The sequence below is a fragment of the Suricata suricatta genome, chromosome 2 (genome assembly GCF_006229205.1).
Source record: "Suricata suricatta isolate VVHF042 chromosome 2, meerkat_22Aug2017_6uvM2_HiC, whole genome shotgun sequence".
Lineage (NCBI taxonomy): Eukaryota > Metazoa > Chordata > Mammalia > Carnivora > Herpestidae > Suricata > Suricata suricatta.
The window spans coordinates 156,190,566-156,205,843 of NC_043701.1; the positions used below are offsets into that span (position 1 = coordinate 156,190,566).

The 15,278-nt window shown below is 41.8% G+C and overlaps 1 protein-coding gene across 2 annotated transcripts in view; it reads left to right on the top strand.

Moving 5' to 3' along the window:
- Positions 1-14,861: 14,861 nt before the first annotated feature.
- LCOR (ligand dependent nuclear receptor corepressor) overlaps positions 14,862-15,278 on the top strand; it is a 134,658-nt gene continuing 134,241 nt past the window's right edge. For both annotated transcript variants that reach the window (XM_029932315.1, XM_029932316.1), the window contains exon 1: positions 14,862-14,919. The gene's annotated coding sequence lies outside the window, so the exon portion shown is untranslated. The remainder of the gene's footprint in view (positions 14,920-15,278) is intronic.

The following is a 15,278-nucleotide window of genomic DNA, read 5'->3' on the forward strand; positions in this document are numbered from 1 at the left end:
CCAAACTCACGCTGCTCACTCCCGGCAGGGCCCCTACCAGAACGCGGGTCCCACTCCCCAGGCTGGCCTCCGACCCACACCGACCCCACTGGGCTCTTCTCCTGGCCGTGTTCAGAGTGAGCTCGCTGGCCCAGCCCTGCACCCCCCGAGGGCTTCCCAAGGTCGTGACAGATGGCTGCCCAGGGCCAGGGGACTATGTGCGGGAGTCTGTTAGCCGACAGGCGTAGGAAACCTCTGTAGAGCATGACTGCCGAGAGGTTCCTGTCCTGAAAGATCGTCCTGGGGGCCAGGAGTCCAGAGCAGGAGGCAGGTCCACGGGAGGTCGAGCTGGTCTGACTCTTGGGGTTCAGGACAAAGATGGTGGGGACTCTAGCTTAGAGGCAGGTGGCGGTGACGGGGAGTTAGGGAGATGAGATGTCCATTGCTGGAGTGGGGGGGAGGTGGGAGGGAGGTGGGCAGGGGGTGGCCACATTCCTCGCTTTGGCGAGAGTGTAGGGGGTGAGCCCCAAGCCACGGAGGGGCCCGGGAGGAGCAGGACACGCTAAGAGGACACACACAGAGGACGGGCCAAGAACTTGCCAGGAGGACACCCAGGAAAAGATGCTCAACAGGGCTATACCGATGGGGCAGTGAGACGTATTGATCGGACTTGATGGATTCTGGCTCCAGTCAATGCAATCAGATGCAACAGACTTCACATTTAAAGGACACAAAAAGGGGAGCCCGGCGGGGCTCAGTCGGTTGAGCATTCAGCTTCAGCTCAGGCCACGATCTCACAGTTCGGGAGTTTGAGCCCCACGTCAGGCTCAATGCTGTCAGCATAGAGCCTGCTTCAGGTCCTCTGTCCGCTGGTCTCTCCCCCTCCCCTGCTTGCACTCTCCCTCTAAAATAAAACAATTTAATGACAGCAGCACGCAGAGGACCTTGAGGAAGGAGGCGAGAGTAAGCGGAGACAGAGATTGGGGGGGTGGGGGCGGGCACAGAGACGAGGGGCTTGAAGAGGGCAGACCAGTAAACAGGTCATGAGAGGAGGAGGCACACAGATCCCCGGAGGGTGGAGGGGGCTGGCCTCAAGAGCACACGTGGGGTACCGGCCCCTCCTGAGGGAAAGGGGTGCATCTCCTGGGTCTCCAGTCTGCGGTGGTCCCCATAGGCCAAGCCTACGTCGTCCCGTCTTCCGCCGACGACCCTGACTTCCTTCCCAAACTCCCACCCCTGCTGGCCACTCTGCAGAAGAACTGCTGGACGGAAACCAGCACCCCCTGGAACGTTAGAGACGCACCCTCTTGGCCCCCGCCACCTGCTGAGTCAGGCTCTGGGGGGATGGGGCCTAGCAACGTGGGTGTCTGAACGACCCCCTGGTGGTTGTGACACACGCTCTCATCTGAGGCTCGCTTAGGTCCAGGACAGCGCTTCTTAGCACCGGCTGCCCAGGACTCCTGCAAGAAAGTTTTAAGCGCTGATGCCCAAGCCCCGCCCGCAGATTCCAATGTCACCTTATTGGTCTGGAATAGCCCGCCCAGCGGATTCTGCGGCCTGAGTGCAGGGAGCACCTGACTCTTGATATCGGCTCAGGACTGGTTTCATAGTCGTTAGGTCATTCCTTGCATCAGGCTCTGTGCTGAGCATGGAGCCTGCTTGGGATTCTCTCTCTCTCTCTCTCTCTCTCTCTCTCTCTCTCTCTCTCTCTGCCCCACCCCCACATGCTCATACACACACCCTATCTCCCAAAATAAATAAATAAGGATTTTTAAACTTATTATTATTTTTTTAATTTATTTTTGAGAGACAGAGAGAGACAGTACGAGCAGGGGAGGGTCAGAGAGAGAGGGAGACACAGAATCCGAAACAGGCTCCAGGCTCTGAGCTAGCTGTCAGCACAGAGCCCATCGCGGGGCTCGAACCCACAAATCGTGAGATCTGACCTGAGCCGAAGCCGGATGCCTAACCGACTGAGCCACCCAGGCGCCCCGGATTTTTAAAAAATAAAATTCAGATTGTATTCAAAGGGCTAAGAATAGCCAAGGCAATCTTAAAGAACAAAAATAATACTAGACGACTTACACTACCTGATGTCCGGACCTATTACAAAGGTACAGAAATTAACACAGTGTGTATTGTGTACAAAGAAATTGAACAGTGGAACATAATTGAGAGGTCAGAAACAGACCCAGTTCAGCTGTTTTATGACAAAGATGACACTACAGGTCAGTGATGAAAAGATAATCTTTCACTAAGTAGTATTTAGGCAATTGGGTAACAGCATGGAAAAAATTATATCTTGATTGCTATCCCATACTACACACAAAAATCAGTTCCAAGTGGTTTGTAGATCCAAGTGTGAAAGATACAATAGAATTCTTAGAAGAGAACATCTCCTTCACCTTGGAGTAGGCAAAACTTTAAAAACTAAGACATAAAAGCACAAACCTAAAAGAACCAAAATGGATATATTGGGGCTATATTAAAATTGAGAACTTATGTTTAACAAGATAATACTATTATGGGAATGAAAATGCAATGCAGAGAATGAAAGAAAATATTCATAATACATGTATTTCACAAAAGACTCATACCCAAAATACATAAAGTACTTATGTGTAAAACACACCTTCATAAGGAATAAATATGTAAAGAAACACAAAGGCAACCCACTAGAAAGATAGGCAAGAACTGAACAGTCACCTTACAAAAAAAGTACTGAAATGGCCAATAAATATGTGAAAAAGTGATCAATGTTGCTAGGTATCTACAGAACTGCTAAAGTGAAAAAATGAAAAAAAAAAAAAAAAGCCAAATGGAGCACCCAGAACATTCCTACACTGATGGTGAAAATGTGAATCGGTGCAAGTATTTTTGGAAAACTGTTTGGCACTATCCAGTAAAGTTAAACATAAGCATCCTCTATGATTCTACTGCTAGGTATGTGTAAGAGTTGTCAGGGGAAGGCAACTGAGCAGCCACTTGCTGTGGAGAGCTGCGTGCACTAACAACCCCCACCTGCAGACCTGGAATGACCCGCGCCATTTGAAAAGCACCAGCGGCCATTTTATTGCGGGTCAGATAATAGTTCCAGGCCCTGCCAGGGACCGACGACCCCCGCTCTGCGATCTGGACTGTCTCAAACTGGAATGCCTCACCATGGAATTCCAGCATCCCTCACCCCACCGAAGTGAACAGCCAATTGAATCCTGCCACCGTCCAAAGATACCCTTACTTGGCTATCTGCCCACCTGAGCTCAAACCCAGAACTCTTGCACTCATAAAACACCTTGCTCTCCCATACCAGGCGTGACTTCCCTAACTCCCCACTCCAGAGTCACGGAACCTTGCCTGGGAATTGCAGACTCCAATAAAGGCTTTCTTGGCTCCATAACTTGGTCTCTCTCTTTCCTCTCACCTCTGCCTCCATCTATTAAACCTTACAGTATGTATCAACAAAAATGCAGAAATATGTTCAACAAAAGATATATCCCTGGGGCACCTGGGTGGCTCAGTTGGTTAAGCATCTAACTTCGCCTCAGGTCATTATCTCATGGTTCAGAGCATTGGGTTCTGCACTGACCTTGCGGAGCCTGCCTGGGATTCTCTCTTTCTCCCTCTCTCTCTGCTCATCCCTGCCTCTCTCTCTGTCTTTCTCTCTCTCTCTCTCTCTCTCAAAATAAATAAATAAACTTAAAAAATGTTCCAGAATATTCACTGGAGGGTTATTTGTAATAATCAAATATTGGAAACTACCCAAACACCCACAAACAGTAAAATGGATAGCATTTAGTGCATTCACACAATAAACAGTACTTATCAATGAGAATGAATGGACACAAACCCATGTTGCAATATATATGAATCTCACAAGTGCGATATTCAACAAAAGAAGCAAAAAACCCACCAAAGTGCCTATTGTATAATTAGTTCTCAATGTACAAGAATAAGTAAAACTAATCTATGCTGTTAGAAGTCAAGATAGTTCCTTAGTGGGAAAGGATGTGCAGTTACTGGGCCCAAGCTTGACCTACATGTTCAATTTGTGGACAGCTGTGTTCAGTTTGTGAAAATTTAACACACCATGCACTTACACTGAGGTAATAACCAATCCCAGAATTTCAGTGTTTTAAGAATGACACTTGCTCATAGTATATGTTCATTGAAAGTTAGCACAATGCAGAATGGGTCAGCTCACCAGACTCACTCAAGGATCCTAGCCGACAGGGTAGCCACCACCTCCAATGTTTCTGGCTGCCTTCCCAGGGGGTGGGAAGTACCCAACAGGGTGTTGCAGCTACATTCAAATGACCTGGCCTGGAAGTCCTATCACAATCAGTTCATTCACCAGAATGAGTTACATGGCCCCAACCAACCACAAGGTGTCCAGGAAATGCAATGCTACCATGTCCAGAAGTAGAGAGAACCAGAAATATGCAGTAAACAACATATTGTACCATACTGTCAACAAATATTCTTCTAGAACATACTTTATGGTTATCCATTACAGGGGGCCTGATTATGTACATAACCAATTCTTTTTGTCAAACATTAATTTGGTTTTACTTTTTCACTATTGTTAATGATCTATGTTAAAAGTTTGTTCTTTTTGTCTTCTACCTTAGGAGTTTTCATATGGGTGCAAATGTCTGCAATTTTGAGGGCCTTGTGGGGATTCTGCAAAATATGTCTCTGTTTTGGTGATGCAACACCTGCTCTCTGGATACGTGAGATTTATTTTATAATTTTATTGCTTTGAAGCTGTTCATTGTTGTCTTGGTATTACTATTAGCATTACTGAGTTAGACGGCTTTCACCAAGAGGCACACATAAATTTCCTACATATACTACTTGCTTCCTAGAAAACTCTTAATGTCTTAAATTCTGAATGTTACATACATATGAAGAACAAATATCAGTTACTATAATATTAATTATATTATGTTACTATAATTATTATTATATTACTATAATGTTAATTACATCTAATTAAAATGTGTGGGTTCATCCAAAGTTGAATCTAGTTATTTTACATAATATATCATACTACACAATTTTACAATCTTGTTTATGTACTGTGGTATTTTATTAAAATCTTCAGATGAGAAATTATTTGTTTGAAAATCCAAGCATTTGACTTTGATGTATCTTAACAACTTGAGACAAATCAAGCTCAAAGGAAAGTTGGGAGTACCTAGTCCAACCTTCTCCTTTTAAAGAAGTAGAGAATGAGAGCCAGAAGAATCAGTGACTTGTTGAAGGTCATAAAGCATTATCAAGGCAGAGTCCAACAGATTTCAAAAGTATAATGATGACTATGGCTCTCAAGTTTCTCAAAGGGTGATAGATCAAAGAGTTGACCAATAGAGTTTGCCAGAATTCACAGTGCCACACAATATGAAGAGCATTTATGCAGCAACATCACTGTCTGTTTGGAACACCTAGAGTTCATTAGCATCCTTAACATTGCATCTAGGAGAGCATGTGGGTAAGACTGAAAGAATAAAAGCTTTCAGAGAGATGTTACAGAGTAATTTTCAAAACAAGTTATAAGGGGGAATTTTTTAAGCTAAGGGTACGTCAACTGCAAACAACTAGTGGAAATTCTATTTCTTTTTTTTTAATGTGTAAAAAAGGTCAAAATGTCGTTCATCATTTGAATATACTTATTCTCCTTCTCTGAATGTGAAATGGCGTCCATTTCATGAACAGAAGAACTGTCCTGTGTTTTATGGTGTACCAGTTTATCTATAGTATTTCAAGTCTTCCACAGTGTATGCTTTGGAATTTGTTACTTCTTCATTTCAAATGATTTGGAAAGAACTCTTATAAATCAATAAGACAATGCTTGAGAAGAAATTACAGACCTGTGCTGCAGGCAAAAGTAAGTCATAAGCATATGTAATTGTATAAGACGTTTGGTATTAATATGGCTTTGGTGACAAATGATAGCATTTGAACTTATGAAAAGGCATATCAATGAGAAATCACAAATAAAAGAATATTAATGGGACGTTTTTAAAGGGTGTGGATTGGTTAGTGGAATTATTAAATCTATCTGAATGCTTTTATCATCTTTCAAGAATAACTGTATTAGTCAATCCAGGAGCTTTTATTCTCTGAAGATACAACCATTCCAATTAAGTGATGTAGAACTTCAAAGACTTAGTGGGTAAGCATTTGTTAAATGTCAATAGCGCAGTGTATAGTTGATACAGACTAAGTACAAAGGAAGCTTGGCTATCTTTTAGTTATATACAAAGCCATTTTGTATATACAAAGCATTTACCTTGATCTGTGAGACACTACAGTGAAAAAGATAAAAACCAAATCACTAGAATCTCAAGTTCAAATTCTTACAACTACCATCTACCTGTTGTGTGAGTTAGACATTTAAATTCTATGTGCTTTATTTTCCCCATCTCTAAAATGAGATTTTAAGATAGTACCTATTTTGTAGAATTGTTTTAAATATTAAATAAAATAAAGCCAGTAAAGTGCTTAGTTCAGGATTTAGCTTGGAGTACTCTCTCAATGAATAGTATCATTATTCCACAAATTCATATAAGTAACACTGATTTTTTCCCTTAAACTGATAGGTCCTTAAGACACCTGTTTTGTGGCTTTTTTTGTAGTTATCATTAATTTATTATCTGTAAAAGATAATTAAGATTCACCTACAATGATGAAACTACTTTTTATAATAACCTAGCATGATATGATATCACATCTAATACTCTTGGAGGCCAGTATTGAAAGACCACTGAAGGGGCACCTGGGGAGTTCAGTCTGTCAGAGGTCTGACTTTGGCTCATGTCATGATCTCGTGGTTCATGAGTTTGAGCCCTTTGTCAGGCTCTGTGCTGACAGCTCAGGGCCTGGAGCCGGCTTCAGATCTGTCTCCCTCTTTCTCTGCCTGTCCCCCACTTGTTCTCTCTCTCTCTCCCTCCCTCCCTCAAAAACAAATAAACATTAAAAAAAGAAAGACCACTGTATACTGACTGAGTGGATGTGATTCCATCCCAGACTCAAACTGCTCTGCTTCCATACTTGAAGATAATTTAAATCTCTAATGCCTCCGCACCTGCATTTTCAGACTTATGAAAATAACCTGGCTTGGAAGCTATGTGTATCATTTCATCTCACAATCAGTTCATTGACTAGAACAAATCATCCATTTGTTTGGGTAGCTGGTATACACTGGGCTCTGTATAACCAGTCTTTCAAAGATGAAATGAAACAATACAGAGTAATTGCTGAGTAAGAAGGAGTCATTTTTGTTAGATGGGAAAAGTGTCAGATATGAATTTTGCACATTTTGCCAAAGCTCAGTGAGGATATTGAAGGACCTTCTGTGATTTTAGCAAACTTTCCTTTTCTTACTCAAACTAAACTTTTCTTTGAGGATTTCCTTTGGTTTTAAACACTTTCATTTTGCCTAACTCAATGCATTTTATACATATACAGGCTTAAAAATTGAAACAAATTTTCCATGGAAACAATCTTCATTTCCTATCTAGTTATAAATAACTCCTTTCTGGTGATTCTTTTTTTTTTTTTTCTTACATTCACCTAACAAAGACAATAGTAAACTCTTTGTTTGCTTGTTTGTTTGTTTTCCTGAAAACCAGACGAACAAAATACCATGTGTTCAGGTCAATACAGATCAACATAGAATATAATTCTATGGGCTTATGGGAAAAAAGGCTCTTCTTAACATTAGTGGCCACAAATATACTATTTTCCATGATCTCCCTCTTCCCATGCTAGTGCCATGGTAATTTTATTACTGTGGCTTTATATTATAATATCTATTAAAGTGAATGTCTCCTTGTGCGTTTCAGATTCCCTGAAAGCAGAATTGGAGATGGACTTTGGGATGCACTTTTGCATTAGGGATTAGCACCTGTGAAAGGGGCGGTGGGGGATGGAGCAGAATTGGGTAGAGAAAGTAATCAAACTAAGATGGAATTTGACAAAGCTTCAGCCAACTCAGTGAAGTTAACATATGCTAGCTCTCAGAGTGGCCAGCATCAGGCTGAAACGGCCAGGTTATAACCTGCTAACCCCTAATCACCATATCCTGGCAGCCCCTGTAAGATGTGACCTTGGATAAGAGAGGTTTCAGCAGCCGAGGCTAACCCTGAAGCAGCTGACAGCTGGAAGCTATGTTGTGATTACACTCCCTGCAAGTCAGGCCACGAGTTCTTTGGCAAAGGAGGATCAGACTGCACATCTCCTTGTCGAACATACTCTCCTTTGCTCTGTTTTTTAATACTGTCACCATAATTATTCATGGATCTTTGTTTTTCTTTATAAATTTTGTTAAGTGTTTTGAATTCTTTTTGGAATTTTGGTTAGAACAGCACAGAATGTATGCTATTCAATACAGGGAGAATTGACATCCACTGGGTAGTGGTGGCCACGTAGAAGGTATTTGGGTAGTAAGAAGATGACACTCTTTTTTTTTTTTAATTTTAAGCCAGCTTAAAAATTTTTTTTTAATGTTTTTATTTATTTTTGATACAGAGAGAGACAGAGCATGAGAGGGGGAGGGGCAGAGAGAGAAGGAGACACAGAACCAGAAGCAGGCTCCAGGCTCTGAGCTAGCTGTCAGCACAGAACCCGACGCGGGGCTCAAACCCACGAACGTGAGATCTGACCTGAGCCGAAGCTGGAGGCTTAACCGACTGAGCCACCCAGGCGCCCCAGATGACACTCTTGAAAAGGGTTGTGGAGGTAGCAGGCCAAGGAGGTAGCCAGTGTGATCAGGAGATTGTTAAATACTGAGGGGATCAAGCAAATAAATAGATTGAAGTCAATATAAAAAAAATATGGGAGCACTTAGTTGGCTCAGTTGGTTGAGTGGACTCTTATTTTCAGACTCTTGATTTTGGCTCAAGTCATGATCTCACAGTTTGTTGAGTTCAAACTCTTCATCGGGCTCTGAGCTGATGGCATGGAGCCTGCTTGGGATTCTCTCTCTCTCTCTCTCTCTCTCTCTCTCTCTCTGCCCCTCACCTGCCTGTGCTTCTCTTTTTCTCTCAAAATAAATAAACTTTTAAAAAGTTATATTTAAAAAAACATGGGAGGTTGATTTCTCATGGTCAAGGGGGGAAGGCTTGGAAGTATTCAGAGGTGCTGGATTGGAATTAAATGCATCAGTGTAAAGTCATGGTGTTTAAATGTATTTAAAAATAGATACAGAAGTAGAAATAACTATGCATATGTGTAATATATGCATATGTGTATACATACAGATGATTATATATACATATGTTTCCTAGCTCTGACAACTGATAAGACCTAGTAGTCGTGACTTCCCAGTAGTAGTGAACACATTGAGTCCAAATCTTGATTTCTAAATACCATCCTCCACCAAAAGTAACCAGGGCTCTTTGGAGAAATGACTGATTCCAGAGCTGAAGCAGGGAAAACACAAAATGAGTCTAGAACATTGAGTTGGACCAGAAAGTAAGGAAGTTGTTTGTAGTATGATGGGGGTATGCCAACAGGACAAAGGAGTCAGCTTGAAGTGACTCCCATTGGCAAGTCTGGGACAAGTAGAGCATGAAAATAAATAATTATAACAATATATTACAACCCACTGAATGAAATAGGAGAATGAATAAGTGAAAGGGGAAGACAGAAAACTATTTCTCATGTTAGAATATAAACTAGAAAATAAAGAAGAAATGATGCAGTAATCACTTCATTTCTTAAACATTTTTTAATGTTTTATTTATTTTTGAGAGAGAGAGAGAGAGAGAGACAGCGTGAGCAGGGGAGGGTCCAAAGAGAAGGAGACACAGAATTTGAAGACAAGCTCCAGGCTCTGAGCTAGCTGTCAGCATAGAGCCCAATGTGGGGCTCAAACCCACGAACCGCGAGATCATGACCCAAGCCAAAGTCGGACGCTTAACCAACTGAGCCACCCAGATGCCCCAAGAAATCACTTCTTGACCATCATCATTGTGATGACCAATTCAGGCAATGATTCATAGATGTTAAGGCTGATGGGTAAGGCAAGGGACAAGATATTTGTAGAATCTCAGAATATCTCCCTACAAAATATCGAGTACAAAGGAAACAATAGTGATTTTCTGGTGGAGGAAACCACTGACCAGATGAGCAAAATTCTCATCACATTGGTATGAAAGTTGACATCATGAGCCCTTGATGAGATGCACAGAGAACCCAGCCTCATTTCTGTGTTTTTTTCTTGTCCAAGTGTATGTCTGACCTGAGTCTAGTCATGAGGAACACTGCACAGACCCAGTTCATGATCATCCTACAGAATGAAAGGCCTATTCTTTGTAGGACTGTCAAGGTCATAAAAAATAAGGAAAGACTGAGGAATTGTACAGGAATCAAAGAGCCTAAAAATACATGCAGTTAAATTCAATGTAACTTCCTGGATAGGATTCTGGACTAGAAAAGGAAAAGAGACATTGTTGTTCCAGAGAGTGAAAATTTAATGGGGTCTGTATTGTACCAGTGTTGATTTCCTGATGTGGATGAGGCTTTGCTCTGTGGACATACACACTGGATATTTAGGGGTCAAGCTTGTAGTTTTCTGTCAGAATGTTAATAAAAAGACTCAATAACAACAACAAAACCCATATCCTATATATGAATATATAGAAAGCAATAGCAAATGTGGTAAGGTATTAACAATTGGGAATCTGTGAGAAGGAAATATAGGAGTCCTTGCAACTTTTCTATAATTTGAAGCTATTTCAAAATAGATATGATACAAATGAATATTTATATTTAAAATAAACATGAAAACATATGCTCAGACAAAAACTTGAACACAAGTATTCATAGCAACTTTACATACAATAGCCAAAAAGTGAAAGCTATAAAACATCCATCAACTAAAATGGATAAACAAAATGTTGTATAGCCATGTGATGAAATATTATTGGGCAATAAAAAGGAAGTATTGATACATACTACAACGTGGATGAACTTTGAAAAACACTATGCTCAGCGAAAGCAACCAGTCACAAAAGACCATGCATTTTACAATTCCATCTACCTGAAATGTCCAGAAGAAGAAAATTCACAGAACAGAAAGTAGACTAGTTGTTGCCAGAGGTTGAGGAGAGCAGGGAATGGGGAGTAACTGCTAATTCATATGGAGTTTCTTTGGCGCTGATGAAAATGTCCCAACAGTAATTGTACTTTAAATATACTGAAAACCACTGGTATATATGTGAAATCTATCTCAATACAACTTTATAAGGAAAAAATGTCACATACAAACATACACATAACATAAAGTCATAGTTTTCTGGTCACACAGGCAGACTGAAAAGGAAGGAACTTTGAAAATCTGTACTAAGCAAGAAGAGCCACTACATGAGTAGTTAGTTCCACCAAGGATCAGGGCTTCCCTTTTGCCCACTAGGCCTTGTCTCTCACACTAGGTCCCTTACAGTACAGGAGGCAGAATAATGTGAAGATTAAACATCTAGCTCTGCCTGGGTTTGAATCCAAATCTACTATAACCTATGTGATCAAGGGCAAATTACTTAACTTCTCTGTGCTCTGTTGTAAAATAAGGATGCTTGATTGGGTTGCTGTAAGGAGTAAAAAACATAATCCATGAAAAGTGCTTTCAAAAGTGTTACTTATTGGAATTTATTCGAAGTTGACTATGATTCTTTCTTTTTAGCTTACTTTGAGAGAGAGAGAGAGAGAGAGAGAGAGAGAGAGAGAGAGAGAGAGAATATGAGTGGAGGAGGGGCAGAGAGAGGGGGGAGAGAGAATCCCAAGCAGGCTTCAAGACATCAGAACCTGATGTGGGGCTTGAACTCACAAACCATGAGATCATGACCTGAGCTGAAATGAAGGGTCAGATGCTTAACTGACTGCGCCACCCAGGATCTCTGGGAGATGTCTTTCTCAAAAAGGCTCCAAATCCATTTTATCCTTTCATTTCTCTGACATTTCCCTATTAAAAACCTCCTATAACCAATCAGACACAAGCTTGATGTAATTCTGACCAATGAGTCCTATAGTTCACAGAGGCTACCCCCACTCTCTGTGCTCCATTATTCCCTATCACCTACCCATTGCAAGAACTGAGTCAGGGCATGAGAATATGCCTCAGGGAATGTTGTTTTCAAAGGCCGATGTCATTGCTGTTCTTCCTTCATGCTGTTACATATTGCAACAACCATCTTGGTTTCTGTCATCCTGTAGGCTGGACAAGCCAGATGGGAGCCTATTCATGAGAACTGAAACTCATTTCATGCTAAGAACGTGTAAGCCATGGTACATGATTGTTTCATTTCATCTTCACGCAATCTCCATCTTGTAGACTATTATCCTCTGTCACATGAGGAAACTGATGACCAGAAAAATTGTCAAGGCCACACAGGTTCTAAGGGATGGAATGAAGATTCTAATCAATCTCTCTGTGTCTTCAGATTCTACCCTCTTAACCACTGTGTTGTGTTGTTCGATCCTCCCCAGAATAGGAAAAAGCTTAGAGCTAAGGTCCTATTCCATGGTAGCCAAAAGAGTGAGAGGCTAGAAATTATGAGTTAGATATATTTGTGTCCTAAGTGTCTAGGACACTGCCTGACACATGCTAGTTCAGATTTTTGCCAAACTGTTCAACTATGCAGTGGGACATCACCTTTCACATGGAATTAAATGAATCTGCTGCATGCAGAGTCCTGCCTCTGCTTGCAGGAAAATTAGAGTGTTTGGGAGTCAGAGAGATCTTAGATTTCTGATTCTGCCATTTGGTAACTTTGTGAACTTAGACAAAGGCACATAGCCCCGCTGAGCCTTGAATCTATAATCTGGAAAATGTGAAAAGTAGGTAAAAATAACACCTACTTTATGGTATTGTTATTCAGATGGAATGAAATAAAGTCACAACTTTAGTTATATAGTTAGACAGTAAATTATAGTTATTATTATTGCCCCTTCATCCTTTCTTCCAAACAGGCCTTTGTGAGAGGTCAGCTATATGTTGGTTCCCAACTTAAATAAGTGAAGCAACAGTTGCAATTCAAAGTGGAGTAGTAGAAATAGCATTGAATTGAGAACTGGGAAATCTGACTTCTGGCTTTTTCTTTTTCTTTCTTTCTTTCTTTTTTCCTGGCTTCTGGCTTTTGTTGTTCTCCTTCTCCCTAGCAGCTATGCAACTTTGGTCAAGTCACTTTATTTGTCTGGGCTTGTAATTCCATACCTCAAATTAGAGTTGATATCTGAAGTCTCTAGGATCCTCTTAATCTACATGTCTGAGACCCTTTAAGAGATTATGTTGAGGAAGTATTACCCTTGGTTTGATCATTTCAACAGATTATATGGGTAACTGGAAAATATATTCACTAACTCATTTTAGAGTTGCATGTTCATTTATTTGAAAGTTTATGAAGCATACTTCCTCCCCAAACCATAGAAATTTGGTGAAAAGCTACAAGACTCAAACCTACCACCTAGCGGTGAAGAAAATAATACTCAGATTGAAGATACAAGATGTCCCGCCATCCCATGTGCAGAGTGCCTGTCCTCAGTAATCTTTGATCTTATATTGTTCTCTTCCATTACCACTCAGGATAGTTTTGTGTACACAGAAATTCAATACTTCCTGACTTAATAATATTTTGTTCATTTGACAATACTCTTTAGCCAATGAAATATTGTGGACTTTTGAAAATTGTGGAATAATCATTGGTGTTAGATTTGGGGAGCAGTGATGCCCTTCTATTCATACATCTCAAACCTGTCCTACCCAAGAGTCCTAACCAGTTCATCTCTTTATGGATAGACACGATATTCCTCAAGTTCTTGGTTCAAGGAACCAGGACAACTACTTTTAAATGACACAAATCAATACACAATGGGATTCTTTTTGTTTTGTTTTGATTTTCTTTGAGAGAGAGAGACAGCGTGAACTGGGTAGGGTCAGAGAGAGAAGGAGACACAGAATCTGAAGCAGGCTCCAGGCTCTGAGCTAGTTGTCAGCACAGAGCCTGGCAGGGCTCGAACCCACGAACCGTGAGATCATGCCCTGAGCCGAAATCGGACGCTCAACTGACTGAGCCACCCAGGCGCCCCAATACACAATGGGATTCTTGCCGGCAAGTATTCAATGACTTTGTTTTACCTACTACAGTCATTAAAATTAAGTCTTCAGGTTCAAATTTAAATATCTAAAAGCAGGAATGCACCATCCTTAAACTTAAACCCCAAAGGTGAGGAGGGGGCCAGAATCCTAGGGTATTGGGCTTTATTGGTAAAGAGGGATCTATTTTCCATTTTCTCTTTACTTTTCTATTCAGCCTCCGTCTCCCTCCGCTTTCTCCTTTCGTTCCATTTTTTCTTTTCTTTCTTAAATAACAGTCAAGTAATTACGATCAGAATTGTTTAAATGTAACAGGTAGTGCCCTACCAGTGTGATTTAATTATCCCAGATTTTCACCTGAAAATCCCTTTCGTCATTGAAAATATTTCTCGAGCCTTTCTTAAAATATGGAGTTATGCCATTTTCCAACACTCTGCTTTAAATATTGTTAACTTGACCTTCTTTTGAAATACTATTCTTACTTTAGTACAAATTTCTTAAACCTCTTTCCACACACACAGGAGGGGTTCTGAATATGCAACTTTGAGAATTTCGCCTATGATCAGCCTCGCTAGTGGAAACCTCCTAGTTTTTCGTTTAATTTAAACCCCCTGGCTTCCATTTATACTGTGCTTACGAACGTTGCCCAAGACTTCCAATGACTTGATAAACTACACCCTTCTCGCTTTTTAAAACTTTGAGGCTCAGTGATTTCACGGGCATCCGGGCATTTATTCTTAACTTGGCTTCTTTAAACAGGCTCCCGAGAGGAGTCGTTTCGGCCGACAAGTTTAGAGAAGCGGTTACCACGGAACTCGCAACAGTTGGTGTTGGGCGATAGGCAGGTTAGTAATGACAATTGGGGCTAGTTTAAGATACACAAAGTCCTGGGGAGGGAGAGGAAAGGTAGCCGTGGCCTTGGGGCACAGTGCGGAGGCAGTGCAGGGTCGCGGTGGTGGTGGTGAGGTGGCGCGAGCTCTGCCCCCGGAAGGGGCCTCCCTGGGTTGTCAGAGCTGGCGGCGGCTGCGGCCAAGGAGTGCTAGGACTGCAGTTGGGCGTCCGCGCCTAGCCGATCGCGGGGCCCGACGTAATGCCAGTCCGCCCCCGGATCACGCCAGGGCCACAGCGGGGTGAAGCCGGCCCTACCCCCGCGCCGCCCCCGGCGGGAGGCGCGACGCCCAGGCCGCGGGTGCGTGCGCGGCCC